This window comes from Neofelis nebulosa, chromosome 10 (genome assembly GCF_028018385.1).
Source record: "Neofelis nebulosa isolate mNeoNeb1 chromosome 10, mNeoNeb1.pri, whole genome shotgun sequence".
NCBI classification, from domain to species: domain Eukaryota; kingdom Metazoa; phylum Chordata; class Mammalia; order Carnivora; family Felidae; genus Neofelis; species Neofelis nebulosa.
Window position 1 is genome coordinate 26,986,497 of NC_080791.1, and position 17,223 is coordinate 27,003,719.

At 45.2% G+C, this 17,223-nt stretch overlaps 1 long non-coding RNA gene across 2 annotated transcripts in view; it reads left to right on the forward strand.

The window, feature by feature from the left end:
- Positions 1-17,223, forward strand: part of LOC131487067 (uncharacterized) — a 73,626-nt gene that overhangs the window by 38,831 nt on the left and 17,572 nt on the right. The window contains exons 1-2 of one of the 2 annotated variants that reach the window (XR_009249593.1): positions 649-1,542; positions 16,005-16,573. This is a non-coding gene — a long non-coding RNA (uncharacterized LOC131487067). Of the gene's footprint in view, positions 1-648; positions 1,543-16,004; positions 16,574-17,223 lie in introns of those variants that run through there. The other variant, XR_009249592.1, reaches the window with a different exon arrangement.

A 17,223-nucleotide genomic window follows, 5' to 3' on the forward strand; every position in this document is an offset into this window, starting at 1 on the left:
AATAGAGGGACACGTAAGCCTGCATTTAATATCCAGAACATGAACCAGCCTCCATGGTGTGTTACCCCATCATGTTTTGATGAAAGGCTGCTGACAGCACCACAGACCATGCCATGGGGCCCAGCAAACCACCTAATCCCACTGCTTTATCCTAGGCATAGATGGGGGCGGATTTCCCTGCCAGGAACAATGTCTTTCCAGCTACCAGCAGCTCTGAGTTTCTTTGGCTCTTCCTACTTCTGTCACCCATTACTCATGGCCCTTGGTCAGAGAGGCCAGGGTAAACATGGGAAGACCAGGATGTACAGCTAAACCCCAAATCTTTTATTTTATTTTTCTTGAGGTAGAAGATTTCAACTCAGTCACCTATGAATCCCTTGGACAATGGAGCTAATGTCAAAAGGGCCCATTGAGGGGCACCTAGGTGGCTCAGTTGGTTAAGCAACCGACTTCCACTCAGGTCATGATCTCATGGTTTGTGAGTTTGAGCCCCATGTTGGGCTCTGTGCTGACTGCTCAGAGCCTGGAGCCTGCTTTGGATTCTGTTTCTTCCTCTCTCTCTCTCTGCCCCTCTCTTGCTTGTGCACACACGCTCTCTCGCTCTCAAAATAAACAAACTTAAAAAAAAATAAAAGGGTTCATTGAAAGTTCAGCATTTCAGATCTCCTGCCTGACTTCCTACAATGTGTCACAGCAGACCATCACTTCCTGATCTATGCAGCATGAAATATGAATTCTTGCCATTCAGATTCTTTACAGTCTGGTTCCAATACTGTTCTCATCTTAGAACTAGCCACATCCTTACTTTAGCTTCTGCTTAATTGGATTGCTTTACTTTCTATTTTCCTAGGCCACTTCTGCCACTATGCCACTACTGTACTGATCTCTCCTAAAATAGCTCCCCTTCTCTCTGACTGTTGAAAGGCTTTCTATCCATTAGGATGAATTTAATTCCAAGACCTCCATGGCCACTCTCATCCACAGGTATCTTTCTCTCTATAGCATGCCTTGTTTTGACTATTTACTTAATGCCTGATTGTATGTATATGTCATAACCTATAGGTTTATATGCTGATTAGAATTGGCAGATTTTAGATTGGAATTCTAGTGTCGCCTGGAATGGAAAGCCCAGGAAGTCAAGGGTCATGCATTATCTTCTTTGTGACTCCTATAGTATTAAGTAGTATGTCCTATATGTAAGAGGGGCCAGGAAGTACTTATTGATTGAAGGAATAATAATCCGCTATTGAAAAAGCAGAGACTTGGCAGTATTTATTAGTGAATCCAGTGACCTTTCAAGGACATTCTCTGGCTAAGCAGTGCAATATGAGGTAATAATTAAAGTTATTCTCAGGTCCCAAAGGGAGCTCAGAGAATATCACTCCATTGAAGTTCCCTGGAGCCTTCTAGAATGTCAGCTTAACCCAGCTTCCATGTTGGGTTGCTTCCACAGTTTTAGATTTCTTGGGATTCTATGTTATGAACTCAGAAGACCTGATTTTTATGATTGTCATCTCAAAATAGCCTTCATATTCATACTCAGTAAGTACTTGATGATTTGATTAAGCCAGAACAGTGTGTCTAACCTTTTATTAGAGAATTTAGGTTTTGAACAATGCCTTTGAAACTCCATGAGTACCTGAAACATATAATCAGTGGTCACAAAACTTTTTCTTTAAATAGTGGCTTTGGCTTTTGTAAACCTCTAAATATAATTGTTATTTTATTTTTATTTTTTTCACTTTTATAAAACTCGATAAAAAATAGTATTTTAAACTGTACAGTCAACAGAAGTACACAGTTACCAAAAATGCACACATTTCACTTGGTATCTCCTAAATATAATTTTTAGATAAATATGATTAATAAAATGAAGACTCAAATATCATGATATTTTAGCACAAAAGGAGGAATACAAAAAATCAGGGGGAAAAAATCAGTGATTTTTGCATGTAACTTATGGAGGGGCTTTGAAGTTCTTTCAAAAGAGAACTTTAAGAAATGTGTTAAATTATAGAATCATTACTGTAATAACAAAAGCTTCCACTTAGTGAGCATTTGTTGTGAGTCATTAAGTGTTGGATACTCAAAATCTCATTTAATCCTAAAAGCAACTCTGTGAAGAGGGATTTTATTAGCTCCATCTTAGGGTCATGGAGGTTAGAGGCATGTACCTAGAGGTTACAATAGCCTGGATTTAAACACAGATTTGTTAGACTCCAAAGCCCATGTGTCACTATCATGACCACCTTGGTGGACAAACACTTGATTGGACATGTTCAATTGTGTATGTTTTTAAATTTTTTTAAAAAAAGTTTACTTATTTATTTTGAGAGAGACAGAGACAGCATGAGGGGTGGAAAGAGCAGAGAGAGAGGGAGACAGAATTCCAAGCAGGTTCTGCACTGCCAGCACAGAGCCCAATGTGGGGCTTGAACCTCTAAAACCACAAGATCATGACCTGAGCTAACACCAGAGTTAGATGCTTAAGTGACTGAGACACCCACGTACTGTGCCCTGCTCCACCCTGCCTTTTATGACAAGTTCCTAACAGATGGCTGTAAAGTGTCTGCTCCCCTCCCCCAATTCACAGTTGCTCAAAAATTGGGGCGCTTGGGTGGCTCAGTCGATTGGGTGTCAGACTTCTGCTCAGGCCATGATCTTGCGGTTCGTGGGTTTGAGCCCCATGTTGGGCTCTGTGCTGACCGCTCAGAGCCTGGCGCCTGCTTCAGATTCTGTGTCTCCCTCTCTCTGCCCCTCCCCTGCTCACTCTGTCTTTCTCTCTCTCTCAAAAAATAAAAGCTTTTAAAAAAGTTTAAAAAGTAATTGTTCTCAGTGCTCTATTGTCACATGTAGAAAGAAGGCAGGGTCTTTAAACTGAAGGAATTGAAAATCCTGAGCAGCTTCTAGATGAGCCACCTTGAAAGTGACAAATGAGAGTTCTTATTAGTTAGGATCTGGAGGAATATGTCACTTGCCTGTCATCATGGTACTGCCTTTCTTCTGTCTTTGGAGTGACTGTATTTGCTCCTAATCCTCTTAGTTATGGATTTAATTTAACAGAACAATGTATTGAGAACCTCTCATGTGGAAGCTGCTAGGACAAACCCTTGGCAGGAGCAATGAGGGTTGGGGGTGGGGGGCATGGAGTGACATGGTGGAGGTGGGAATTTGAGGGAGGATGCAAAAATGAATATGTGATCTTGATCTCAACTTATAAATTGTAGAGAAGACTGGACAGTGAGACTATATGTAAGTATGGTAATGGTGGGGTGGAGGGAGGTATAGACACAATCCTTTGGGAACATAGGGGAGAGAGCAGGTTATTTTGTCTGGGAGAGCTGGAGAAGCTGGAGAAGCTTTCATGGAGGATGGGATATTTGAGCTCCCTCTTGGAGGATGGGCAGGTCCCTGACCAAGGAAGGACGGAATAGCAGCAGGAAAAACATGAACTAAGAGTGGCTTAATAGCTAAGGTGAGAGTGAGGTGTGTGTACAGGTGTTGGGGCAGGCAGGAGCAGGGGTGGGGATTGTGGCAGGAGAGGTAAGGACACTTGAATATCCTCTTACAGAGTTTAGATTTTATATGGGCAATAGGAGTCACTGAAGCCTTTAAAATTTTTTTTAATGTTTTATTTATTTTTTCTTGAGAGAGACAGTAAGGAGGGGAGGGGCAGAGAGAGAGAAGGACAGAGGACCTGAAGCGGGCTCTGTGCTGACAGGCCGACAGCAGCAAGTCCAATGTGGGGGCTTGAACTCATGAAACGCGAGATCATGACCTGAGCTGAAGTCAGACACTCAACCGACTGAGCCAGCCAGGTGCCCTAGTCACTGAAGACTTTCGAGTCGGGGTGTAGCATCTTTCCAAATTTCCATTTTCCAGAGATGGTTCTTTTTATATGTACAGTTATTGGATGGTGTTGGCTCTACTATGTGGTTCGAGTTGTACTTTTTCCTTTTCAGGGGAGCCCTCTCAAGGAAAAGAAACTTACTGTGTTTTTATCCTCTTTTGCCAGGGTTTAGTTTATTTTCTATTTACCATTTCCCCTCTCTTTCTTCCGATGCTTTTGGCAAGGCAAGGGTTAGACCATTAGTTCTTCCTACTGGCATCTGAGTCAGGTATTTGACTCATATTTCCACATGACTATTCTTTTTGGTGAGTGAGATGGGTCATCACTGTCTATGGGTAGAAAGCTCAAGAAAGTTTAGGAATAAAAAACTTGTGGAAAAAGGCACGTAGTCAAAGAGGTGGGACATGCATCAAAGCACAGGACAGCACATTGTGGATTGAGAGAGATCTCAAAATAGAAGGTGCTTCTCTTGGGATTCACACCACAGGCCTTGGCAGGCAGCCCACCCTTATCACCATTAATTTTTAGAGTTTGGAATTGGGCACTACAGTCTGGTGTTAAGCTGTTAACCTCTAGCATCAAGGCCACAGTTGCTGGGAAGAATTCCTCTTTCAAGCTGTGGCCTCATCAGAGTTCTTCATCTGGACACACCACAAAGGGCGAATGTTCCTAAATCCATTCCCATGATTCTGGGATGCTATATATACTCAGGCACCTTCCACTCTTTTACTCCAGACCTGCACACCCACAGCAGAGCCTTTTTGCACTGGATCATGGTGCTGAAGTTGCAGTGTGTGTGAGTGTGTACGAGTGTTTGTGTGTGTGTGTGTGCACAGCAGTATGTAGCTCTCTGTATGCATAGGACGAGAACCATTTTCCAGGCCTTTTGTTTTCTATTTCCAGAGAGAATGAAACCTGAAACAATGTGCATAGTCTGAGGAAATTAGGGACATTTCTAGAACCTGGCTTTTTACAGAAGAAATCTGCTCCAGATCTAGAGACATGTTTTGGCTTTCAGATTCGAGAGTTGTTTAGATTTTGCCCAGTTTTCCTTGCGTCGTGCTGTGAAGTTACACCCAAGCCATCAGCAGAGGGCTCCCTCAACCTTAGGAGCTGGTATTGATGCTTGGAAGGCTAAGCAACGTAAATGAGAGAAGAAATGCAGATCTGACTGTGAGTTTAAAATCCAATGCCCCAAAGTGCTTTTGTAGAGAAGAAACCCTAACCCATCCTGAAAACAGACCACTTCAGCAAGAAAGTATTTGCTAGCGTTTACATGAAATGACACTGTTTAAATTCCTGGATCAAGGTCAGCATAATGTTTATGCTCAGAGTAACACGTAGCTAAGTTATCCTTCAGAGAACCTGAGAAGCAGAGCAACTCCCTGACCAATGGTTTAATTGTTTCTGGACTGGTGGCTCAACGGTTCCTAAATATTGAATCACAGCACCATCAATCACCATGGGTCCCTGGTCTGAACCAAAGCTCTGCAGATGCCAAATCCCTGTGTGGCATTTGCCCAGATCCATGTTGGCTAGACATTAAGGGTGCCTGATTGATAAAGCACGATGTGAAGGTATAGTGGTCCCAATCTGTTGGGGCAGCTGGAACTGGCTAACTGCTCTAAATTAAAGTTGGGCAAGTTGCATGGTAAAAATGGGATCAGGAAAAGGAAACATGACCCTGCTGAAACAACATCCATCTAAAGTTAGTATCTCTTGAGACTGTTCTGATTTTCCACCATGAAGACAGAGCAGCCTAGGATCCAATGCCAGGTATTAGAATCCTTGCTTGGAATTTGCTAGACAACCTCTGTCCTGGTTTTATTAACTGACTCTTTTCCCTCAGCTCTAGGGAAATAATCACATTGCTTTATCATAACTTCATCTGAGATGTGTTACAGTGAATGTTACTACATTCACTGTATTGTGTTGGACACTGAATGTGTTGGACATCAGGTATGCTTGGGAATTACAGTGGAACACCCTAGATTCCTTGACCACATTTGGGAGGTATCTTGGTCTTTTATTTGGGGGCAGTGGGGACATACGTGGTTAGTAGGTGAGGTTTTCTGCCTTTTCAAATTCCAGGAAAGCAAAGGCAGCACACTGTGAGCAACATCAGCCTCCCACCTGCCTTACATAGAAACATATTGACCACAGTGAGCAACAAGGGCAAATAGCCACCAGGCAGGCTACAGCACTGAGCGCTGAGTGGGCTTGAGGTAGAGTGGGGTTTGTGAGGTCACAGTTTAAACAGTCATGATCTGGAGACTTTTCCAAGAAGAAGCATGTGTCTTCCTTGTGATAGAAAAGCAAATGCATACGAGGAGAAACCATTGGGAAGCCACTCCAGGCTACTGCAGTGGGAAACTCAAGAGTTTCTGTTTGTACTGGCTTCCTTCATTCAGATGGTTCCCATCAGCTACATTCAGATTGATTCCATTTGCAAAGCTCTCCTGGCAGTCTTGGTGGAGGAGGCTCGGTGGCAGCATCTCTGGCATTTTCTGAGCCTGCCCAGGCCTTGCTCCTCTTGTGTCGTTTCTTGCCTCTTGGGCTCCTAAGCAGAAACTGGCTAAGCAACCGCTGCTGCTGAACAAAATCAAATGTAAAACAGAACACTGGAACACCAAACGAAGAGACTTTTCTAAATGCGGGGGGCGGGAATGCAGTGAAGAACAGTGAGGGATCAGGAAAGGGAGGGGCTTCCTTAGAAGCAGACTGAATCATGCTCTGGTGAGGGTTTGTCATTGACCTATCTTGTCAGCATCCTTGATAACTGTGCCAGATCAAAGGTTACATCTTTTTTACTCTTCAGTCTCACTAATGGATGCAATATAAAAGATTTGGGTCCTATTCAGGACCATGCTCTCATTTTCTGGCCCTTACGAGAGTTTGTGACCCATGACACCCTGACACCACTTATTTTTTCCCCTAATCCTTCAACTTAGCCTCATTGCCTCCTTTCACCTTCCTTCTGGACATCCATTCTCCCAGCTCCACTGTTTTACATGTGACCCATCTATTATTCCTCCACTCGATGCTAACTGTTCTGGTACTGTGAGTGAGGATGCTTCTTGTCCCATTCCTTACACCACCACAGCAGGGAGAGGACACCCAGTGGGAGACATTTCCAATCCTTCTCTTCCCACTGCTGAGACTGGGCAAAAGGGTGCTGCTGTCCATAGACTGTGTCTGTCCTGCCCGGAGACTGATGGCAAGTGTTCTGTTGTTTCTATCCTTCCCAGCACTGTCTGGATTTGATTCTCCCCCCCTCCACCCCATGTAGGTCATGGAGTCTGAACTTAGGGTGGGGACCTAAGTATTAGAAAATGGGGAGCCCATTGACTCTTCGTCCAAGAGTTATCTAGGTCCAATAATGCTGATGTACACACACGCACATGCACACACACATACATGCACATACAATGCAGGCTTATTGTCACATAGTTCAAAATTCAAAAGGTACAAAAGGGCAGAGAGTGAAGTCTTCCAGCATTCCTGTTCTCCCAGCTTCTTAGCCCCCCCTGTAGAGTTAACCAGTGTTTGCAGTGTCTTATATGTCCTTCCAGACATACTTTATAAGTACATTAGCAAATAATACATACAAACGTATGCACATACACCTTGTGGTTTTTTCATCTTTTTAAATGGCTGCAGAGTATTTCATTGAATGAATTTCCACAATTAATGAGTCCCATCTGGATGGGCATCTGGTAGTTTCCAGTCTTTTGCTACTATAAAAACATAAAATTGACGTTTAGTCCTCAAATCTTATGTTTATTTCCCAAAAGCTCAGTACTCAGGGGGGAGAGGAGTGTGGTCTGCACTTTACATGGCACGGTATTTAAAGTCCTGGACCACTGAGTCAAACATGTCCAGGCTTGCACTTTTGTTCTAATTCTCTCCAATGTGCCATCATGCAGAGAATTATGCTGTGAGTTCTGGTGTTCAATAAATTAGGTAAGTTTATTCTTTTCTTTCTCCTCTCTGCCTACATCCTCCTCCAACCCAAGGGTTTGTTTGTAACCAGAGTGCCTTTCCAGCAAGTGGTGCCCCCAAGCTCCTAATACTTAAAGCACTGAATTCCCTCCATTTCTGTAGAATGTGATAATTGGCAAAACACCTTCATTATAACATTCTTTCCTTTGATTCTTATGCAAATTTTCTAAGGACATTTTCTAGATGAAGAAACTGAGGCTCAGAAGGACTATGTGGCTTGCCCATGGTCACCTAATTGATGAGTGACAGGCACAAAACTTGAAGCCAGATCATCTAATATCAGCCTACTTCTTTCTAATACACACATGAACCCCTTTGCCATGTATGTGACATCAGAATCAGTGGGCAGTTTGGAATATGGTGGGAGACTGGAGTTCTAGCAAATTCACCCCCAAATTTCATTTCCATCAGCAGATATATTGAGACTATTCAGACAAGAGGAATTATGGACTAATTTACCGGCATCGATAGAATATCCACTGAAGTAGTTCACAACATGATGAAGGCATTGCCAGTTGTCCAGGGAGTAGGAGGAAGTATGGTGGGAGAAGTACCAGGGCTGGAAACCTTTGATCTTGAAGTACAGGTTTAATGTGGAAGTCAGGGCATGGGCTTGCAAGAGAGGGGACAGGAAGAGAGGCAAAGAATGCATGCAGATCAAGTGCCTGCTATGCTATGCTCACCCATTAATCACTCACCAAACTTGGGAAGGATCCATGCAGAGGTATGACAAGGGTGCCCTCGTTTTCTCAGTGAGTGACAGTGTGGGGTGATGGTGGTGCTGGAGTGGTGGGACTATCTCTACTCCACCCAACAGGTAGGGGGAGTTCCCCAGGGCGGCAAGGGGCTGTGTAACTGGTGACACCTAGTGAGGAGTGGTAGACACCAAACTTGTCACAACATCCTCCCTCCAGGAAGGAAAGACTCAGGTCAAGCTCATATATATGGCTCTTTCCTCTCTTGGATACATTTTTTTCCAACTCCTAGGAGCTCAGGCTTCTGGCAGTTTTATTGCATCTGGTCGCTAGGCATCTTCAGATGTGCCACCTCTGCTGCGGTGGCTGAACAAGGTCCAGTGCCACTGCCCCAAGGAGGCAGGGATGTAGAAGAAGACAGGAGCACTGGACACACTCCTGAAGGGGAAAGGGGAGCTTTCCAGGGGCCACCATTGAGAGAGACACAGGACAGAGAGGTAGGGGCTGGGTTATTACAGGCTCAGATGCTATGCCAAGGGCTTAGGAAATTATTCTAGAGGCAGAGGGAATCATGAAGGAACTTTGGGGAAAGGAATAACAAGATTAAGTATGCATTTGAGAGACACCACTCCATCAGCAATTCACTCATTTGTTCCCTGAACACTGAGAGCACACACTATGGATCCCACCCCCAAATTCATATGTTGTAGCCCTAACCTCCAGTGTGATGGTATTTGGAGATGGGGCCTTTAGGAGGAAGTAGGTTTAGATGAAGTCACAAAGGTAGGGCCTTCATGATATTTCTGTCCATATGGGAAGAGACTCCAGAGAGCTTGTGTTCTCACTCTCTCCCCAGAATTGTGTACAAAGGTGGCCATCTACAAGCCAGGTAGTAGGTCCCCACCAGGAACTGATCAGGCTGGCACCCTGGTCTCTCCAGAAACATCTGTTGTTTAAGCCACCCTGTCCATGGTACTTCATTAGGGCAGCCCGAGCCAATGGAGACAGCACACAACCAGGTGGCTGGCACTATCTTGGCTCTGGATATCCAGCAGTGAACCAAGAGTCCTCATCCTCATGGAGGTTGCAGTCTAGTTGGGGAGGAGAGGGAGGCATGGCATGAACAATGCACATAAGACATTTGCAATTACTTTTATGAAAGAGAGTTATGGGGCCTTATTTAGACTGGGGAAAATGGGGGAGGACTTCCTGAGGACATGACTTTCAACCTGGGACCCTGAGGATGAGTCGAAGAGAGTCAGGAATGGGCAGAGGAAAGAACATCCCAGGCTTGGGAAGGGCATGTGTAAAGCCCTTGGATGAGAAAGGGCTTGGTGAGTAACTGACAAGACACAAATGTCACCAGAGGAGAAGAGTCACGTAAAATAAGACTGGGAGCTGTTATGGGATAGTACACTTAGGAACTTGGTGGTCTTGTTAAGAGTTTTAGATTTAGGGGCACCTGAGTGGCTCAGTTGGTTAAACATCAGACTCAGCTCAGGTCATAATCTCACAGTTCATGAGTGTGAGCCCACTTCAGGTGAGCCCCACTTCTCTCTCTCCTCTCTCTCTCCCTCTTTGACCCTCGTGGGATTCTCTCTCTCTCTCTCTCAAAAACCAAAAAGAGTTTTAGATTTCTATTCTTAGTGCATTGATGAGCCATTATAAGGTTTAAATGAAATGAAGTGATCCAATTTTCATATTTAAAAGATGACTCTGAATAATATGAGCATCAGATTGGAGGGATGTCAAACAGAATGAGAGAGGCCTATTCTGAGGGATGTTGTAGCCATCCTAGGGGTATGATGACCCTGAGCAGCAGTGGGAGTAGAGGGGAGTGGTTGCATTTGGGGGCCAGTGGATAGCATGGGTGGGAAGAAGGAGAAACAGAGGATAGGTCATAGTCACAGCAGCTGGGAGGAAGAGGGTGAGTTTGAGGACACTGAGTCTGGTGGAAGTTGGAAACACATGGGCCTGTGTTTCAGGAGCCAGCTCCAGCCAGAAAGCAGTGACTACAGCAGACCTACCACTGCTGTCCTTAGAAAGACCTGATTGCACGGTGGGCCCTTGGCTGGTGTCTGAGAACTTGGCTCTCAGAGTGTCCCAGTCAACAGTTGACTGATAAGGCCAGTTCCCTGTGGCTAGACTGTGCAGACAACATGATTTATGCTGAACACCTACTTTCCTTCTGGAAGTCTGGAATTTTTGTACGTGCTAGGCATAGGTAGCTTAGTAGACTGACCACCAATTAAAACATTGGGCACTGAGTCTCTCACGGGCTTCCCCAAGCAGAAACATCACACACATGTTTTAGAGAAAGACTATGCTTTGTGTATCCCCTCATGGAGGGAGAGAGCACAAAGAAGCCTCATGTGGATTCTTCCAGACTCTGTGTCTTTGTCCCTTATAATTCAGCAGTGTCTCTGCAAGAAATCTCAGCCATGAGAACAGCCACAAGCTAAGTCCTGTGAGTTCTTCAGTGTGTTTCCAAATGTGGGGTGGTCTTGGGGACCCCTGACACAGCCCCAGGATTTAAATTTGGAAGTGATCAGCATGTGGAAAAAACTGAAACAATGGGAGCATATGAGATCACCCAGGAAGACTGAAAACTGAGTAGAACCCTGAGGATCTCCACAACTATGAAGGAGGGCCAGAACTCAGGCAGTAGGAGAGAGGAATGTCTGCTGAATTTAACACAAGGTCATTGACAACCTTGGCAAGTCAGTCCTTGTGGGCAGTTGTGGAGAGAGCTGGATTATTAGGGGATGAGGGGGAGAGCAATTCTCCCAAGCTTGACTATAGAAGGAGCAGAGAGGAACGTGGGGGGTGATGTAAATGTATTGAGGTAGGAAAAAACTTGATCATTTGTTTCTTCATTTATAAGGTGCTTGCTTTATGTAAGCCAACACAACACTGCTGTGGGTCCAGCAGAGAAAACAGGAAGGACTCCCAGTGTGCTGCATATTTGAAATGTGAACTGCACAATGCCATGAAGGTGTTTAACCCAGCGTGGGGGCTTCTTTGAGGAAGTGACCTTGACTCTGGAGCTTGAAGAATAAGTAGGAGTTTGTTGAAGTGAGGAGAAGAGAAAAGGGAAAAAGGACTTTTCAGTACAAGGGAGTAATGCAGATGGATGTCCAGAGGGAATGAAGAGTGCACACTGAGTGAGGGGAGTGTGAAGAGATAGGGCTGCAACATGGCAGCAGCAAGATGAGGCAGTGCCTTCAGACTCTCATGGAAAGGAAGCAGCAGAGAGGTAGAAGCTAAATCTACAGGAGAGGGCTTGAAAAGATGGAGGGCTGTGGTTTCCAGAAAGAATTAATTCTGATAGTAGGGAAATACCTCGTCATGTAACAGAAACAGGAAGAAAGGATGAGTTTTAAAAGAACAGGTATAGCCATAGGTAAGGCCTTAGGATTGGTGGCAAGAAATTGAGCATTCTTATATGATGGCTTTCATTTTTTTGTAGGGTATGTTTTTCTCCCCTCCCACCCATCCCCTTTCTTGAGATCTAGCATATTTTGAGGCTGAGGAAACAGAAGGGCCCTTTGGTAAATAACTCCAGGTGGAGAAGAGGGGGACATTCTTTCAGCATTACAGCACATCAGAGATAGGCTAGCAGGAGGCCAAAGTTAGAGTGGAGTCTATTGTCTTTAAGATATATTATCCTTGGACCTATCCCTGTGAGGGCTTTTTCCTTCTTTACCTCCTCCACCCTTGAGATCTGAAGCTCCATGTAGCGGTGACTCTACATGGAATGGAATGACTGATAAATCCCGCCAGGGGCCAAGCCCAAGAAAAGGCATTTCTCTGGGTAGAAAAGGCACCTACTCTGTGGAGAACAGAGGGGTCAACAAGGATGATGGGATGGGGAAATTGAGCCATATGTGAGTCCTGGATGTCTAGACTTGATATGCCATGACCTTTGGAAGAGTTGAGAGATTAATTTAATAAGGTAGAGAGATTATCTTCTGTATCTTCACCTTCCTGTAGACTTGACAGCAATTGGAATATCGCTTCTGAATCCAAAATAAGGTAGAATTCTAATGTTCCTTTAGATTCATGTCTGTACCTTGACCTGTTAATTGTGAGACTGTCCTCTCTCTCCCTTCTATCATGGGAGATGCAGTTTTGGGTACCACTTGGTAGTAGGAGGCAAGGTCATATACTCATAGTAAGGGGAAATGTGGTAGGATCATGAGTTTTAGGACAGTGGAGAGAGTGTACAAGAAGTCTGCTTAAGTTGCTGGTCAGAATTTCCACTGGGGCCCCAAACTCTTTAGTGGTACCTGTGTGATTTCCCTCAGTGTTGTGGAGCCTGGTTGTTAACATGATGATGATGGGCATGAAGCAGACAGTTGAGGGGTTCTGGAGTGAGGCTCTGCTTGTTGAGCTCCACGGAATGTCAATGGGACAAGGAAGTTGGGGCTGTTAGGCAAGACTGAAGTGGAGGTGAGGGAACATGGAATCTAAAGCAGCACAAGGAAAGACAAAGTGGAGACAAAGGAGAAATAAAGACACAGGAATGTGTATATAAGGAGGTAGTCAAAGATCTGGGGGTCCCTTGAATAAATTTAATAGGAGCTGGTGAGAAATCTGGAAGGATAGGAAATTGTGGTCGGTAGTAGGATATTTAAGTTTATGACTTCAGAGATGGAGAAGTTCTGAGTAATAAGCAAGTTCAGGATGTGGCCTTGGGAGGGCCCACATTGACCCTTGTCATCACTGGACCCTCTCCCTGATCCCATGTTCACATGGCTTTTCTCCTTCCTTTCAGCCTCTGATGTGCCTCCTACCTCAGCCTACCCCTTTCCCACTTTCTGGTCCAGCAAGAGGAACTCACAGCATCTTTTCTTCCGGAGAAATTCATTCCACATGTGTCTGATTCATTTGCATTTACTGAAACTCAAAATCTCCAGTGTCCAAAAACTCTTTCAACTGTTTTTTCCCCTGCCCTTTCTTAGAAACAGGAAGTTGTGTTTGGCTGAGGACAAAGTCTTCAGTGCCCCTGGGACTTACAAGATGTTTGGGAATGAGGAACGGTGAGGTCTGGGGAAGGCTTCTTTATTCTCTCTTTTCCTGGGGCAAGGGTGTATCTGTCCGTGGTAGCCTGGGCAGCTCATGGGGATGGAAGACTAGCCATAACTTTCCTGTCTCTTCCCACTGAGCCCAAGACCTGAGGGAAAGCATGTTCTAAAAGAGACAGGTGGCTTTGAATGCTTCTATAGTTCTCTCTCCCTGCACTGGCATCTACTGTTCAGAATATACTTGGATGTTGGTTCTCACCTTTCTCTTCCCAGCACTTGGACAGTGTCTTGGAGGAGCTTTTCAATCTAGTTTTTGAGGGGTGTGGGCTGGCTGGCACTCAGTTTTAAGTGAGAAAGGCCAACTGTATCTTCAGTGGGATCTCAGAGAAACTCTCCATCTGAAGAAGAATGAACCAGACTGTGAAGGGGCACATCTATTGTGATAAGTCTGCCCAGGTTGTTGGCAAGTGTTAGCCTAGAAAGCAGACAGGTGCCTGGGAAAGGCTGATGGAGTGCCAGTGAGGCAAGGAAAGCATGGAGGTCACTACACCAGCACTCTGCTCACTCAGCGCTCCAAAATTTAGCTCCCCTGAAGCGTGTTATTTTGTGCCATCTAGAATTTTTTCAGATGTAAGGCAAATATGCCCACAATATATCACTTGAGTGATTATTGAGTGAACCAGCAAAAATGTCAGCTTAGGTGAGTGACTTCTGTCTCTCACAGTCCATAGGCAGCTTTCTTGAAGGACCACAGGAAAACATGCTGTGCCAGAAGGCAGCTTCTCATAGACATACTGTCCTGCAGCCAAGTGCCACTAAAAGAGAGCGAACCCATTTGTATTTCTCAAGGGCAGGAGTACAGCTGTGTCCCTCTCTTCCTCTGTCTCCTGACTGAACTGCACCCATGGGCAGTGCCTTGGGGTGCAGCATGCTGGATGGATACACTTCCCTTTACTTAGGGCATCCCCTCCCACTCTACACAGAGCAGAATCAGGGCAGAGAATGACAGGTGTCAGGGGCAGTAGCTTAATCTTGCCTAAGATGTTGTCTTCCTCGTCTTCCTTCCTCATGCTTATCCCACCTCATGTTTCATTTTGGCTGCATGTTCAGTAATCTGGCTTCGATGGACTGAAGAGGCACAAGGAAGTGATAAGGCTGTGGTAGCTGAAATCTGGAAACCTGAGGGTGATACTACATTTGATTTTCTTTGGTAGATTCTGTATTTCTTTCACTCTTACAAACAACTCCTCATTTCCAACAGTGAAAGGGACACGGCTGCTTACTGGAGGGGCTTGGTGATCTGAGGCAGAGCATGTAGAGAGCAGAGATTGCTGTGGGCTCACAAGCCTCTTTTCCTACGACCAGGGTAGACTCAGACCCTGGGAGTCCTGGGCTATGTGTGAAAGCATATCGCCTTACCACTTTACAGTCTCAAGAATGCAGCGGTGACAAAGCCTCTCTCTTTAATTGCCCTGGACCAGAAGTTGAAAATATCAAGACCAAGCAAAAGCCAACATATGCTTAAAAATTTTCCTATTGTTCATGTCTTTTTTTTTTTTTTTTTTTTTTTTTTTGGTTGTCGGTGGGGAGGCCGGGAAAAAATGAAGAAGGATCCAGAGGAAAGCAAGAAAAACTATATGTTTGGATGCTTGGAAAGAGGAATAGTCCTTATTATGAGGGCCCACTGGTTAAAAACCCCAAACACAAAGAACTTAGTGAACATATCAGAGGGACAAGATGTGGGGTTAGTGGGAAGATGGTCCCATTGTCCCTGGACAATGTTCCTGGGAGGGGGATGGTTTGCTAAAGTGGGCTGGGGAACAATAATGTTGCATAGTTTTATAAATTCACAAATCCCTCTGGTCAGCTACAGGGGAATAAAGGGCAGAGAATAAACCCCAGGCAAGGATTCACTTACATTAAAGATGAAAGAAATGAACTTTGATGTTAATGTACCACCTCTGAAATATTTCTGGCAGGTGTTCAGAGGATCCAGATGAATGACCAAGCTACCTGCCGCATCAGGGCCTTAGGGACTTTAGCAAACACTAGTACCAGTTTCCATCAGGAGCACTAGCAGGAAAACGCAAACTCTCGGCAGAGGAAATGTAGTCTTCTCTTCTCGGGGCTCCAAGGGTGGTTGAGGTTGGCCAGGGGAAATAATGGTGTGGTCTCTCACTGCAGATCTATTTTCTGAGTCCCTGCACTGCAGCTGTTGAGTTTCCAGACACAAACAAGTATGTATTCTGTGAGCCTGGCCGAGCCCACACAGCAAGGAAGAGCCAAGCTGGATTCCATTCTGCTTTGCACATCGGCAGCTCTGCTGCCAGCTGAACTCCAGGGCAAATGCAGTCCCTGCTGCGTAGGGTTGGCACAGCTGGACTGCTCTGGGCAGCGCATAGGGGACACACTTGGCTTTGCTTATTCTAGGGAGGGTGAGAAATGGAAGGAGATGAGGAGTTGCAGAAACATACATCAGTCTCAACAAAACTGGTGCATGGCAAGGAAGAATCCGGTTTTACTAGCCGTCATTGACATGCCTGTGTGTGTGCTTGTTTATGTTTAGGTAAGCCTGGCCTCCCCCTCACTAGAGTCAGCAGACATGGAGAAAGTGGTCAACTCCATGTGGAGCTGTGTACCACATGGAGCTGACCAGCAGCGACCTGCTGAGGGCACTGTAGGGGCCAGAATCCAATTTATTTTGTTTCCTGCTCCCAGGGCGAGTCCTCCCAGAGGGCATTGTTTCCTCACTTACACCAGGGCTCCCTATAGCATCTTCTCTGCCCATGTCACTAGTTATTTGAGTGAGTCTTGAGAGAAAGCAAAAGGGAGGGACAAAGGGGTCAAAGTGATGAAAAATGGAAGATGCGAATTTATATGTGTTCCTTCTTTTCACTAGAATGTCACTTCTTGATGTCGTCTGTTTCATTGTACCCATTTATGAGCAAGGACTGAGTTCCCTCTACACGAGACCATATGGAAGACTGAACCAGGAAGAGGTGAGGAGATACAGAGTGGAAGGTGGGATTCTGGGGCTCTCAGGTAGGGTTTAGGTAGCAGGTGGGGGATGCAGTTCCATGTAGAAAAGGCTGATTGGGACCATTGCAAGTTGTTGGGGCCAGGAGAGTGGTGAGGTGGAGATAAAGTCTGATGTGGAGAGAAGGCACTGAGGTCGTTGGGATGACAGTGCTTAGATATGGGTTCAGCTTTCCTCAGCTCCGCAGAGAATCTGGTATCTCTGGCTGGTCAGTATATCAAAGGGAGGCTGTGTATGTTTGCAGAATGGAATGGGGTAGTCTTTCTCAAGAATAATGAACCCAGAGGCATCTCACAGCCACTGTTACCTCAGAGTTGGGTATTTCCACCAGAGCAGTGGTTCTCAAACCAGCAGTCTCCACATCACCTGGGAACTTGCTGGAAATGCAGATTCTCAGGTTCCCTCTCTAACCTACTGAATCAGTAACACTTGGGGTAGGGCCCAGCAATCTGTATTTTAAGAATCCCTCTGGATGCCTGCTCGAATTTGAGAATGACTGGTCTAGATTATGATGAAGAGTTGCCTGAATGAGCTGGATTCAGCAAGAGGAAGGCCTGAGAGACCCAGGCAAGGTGCCAGCTTCCCTGTGTGTGTTCAAGGTCAGCTGACCTA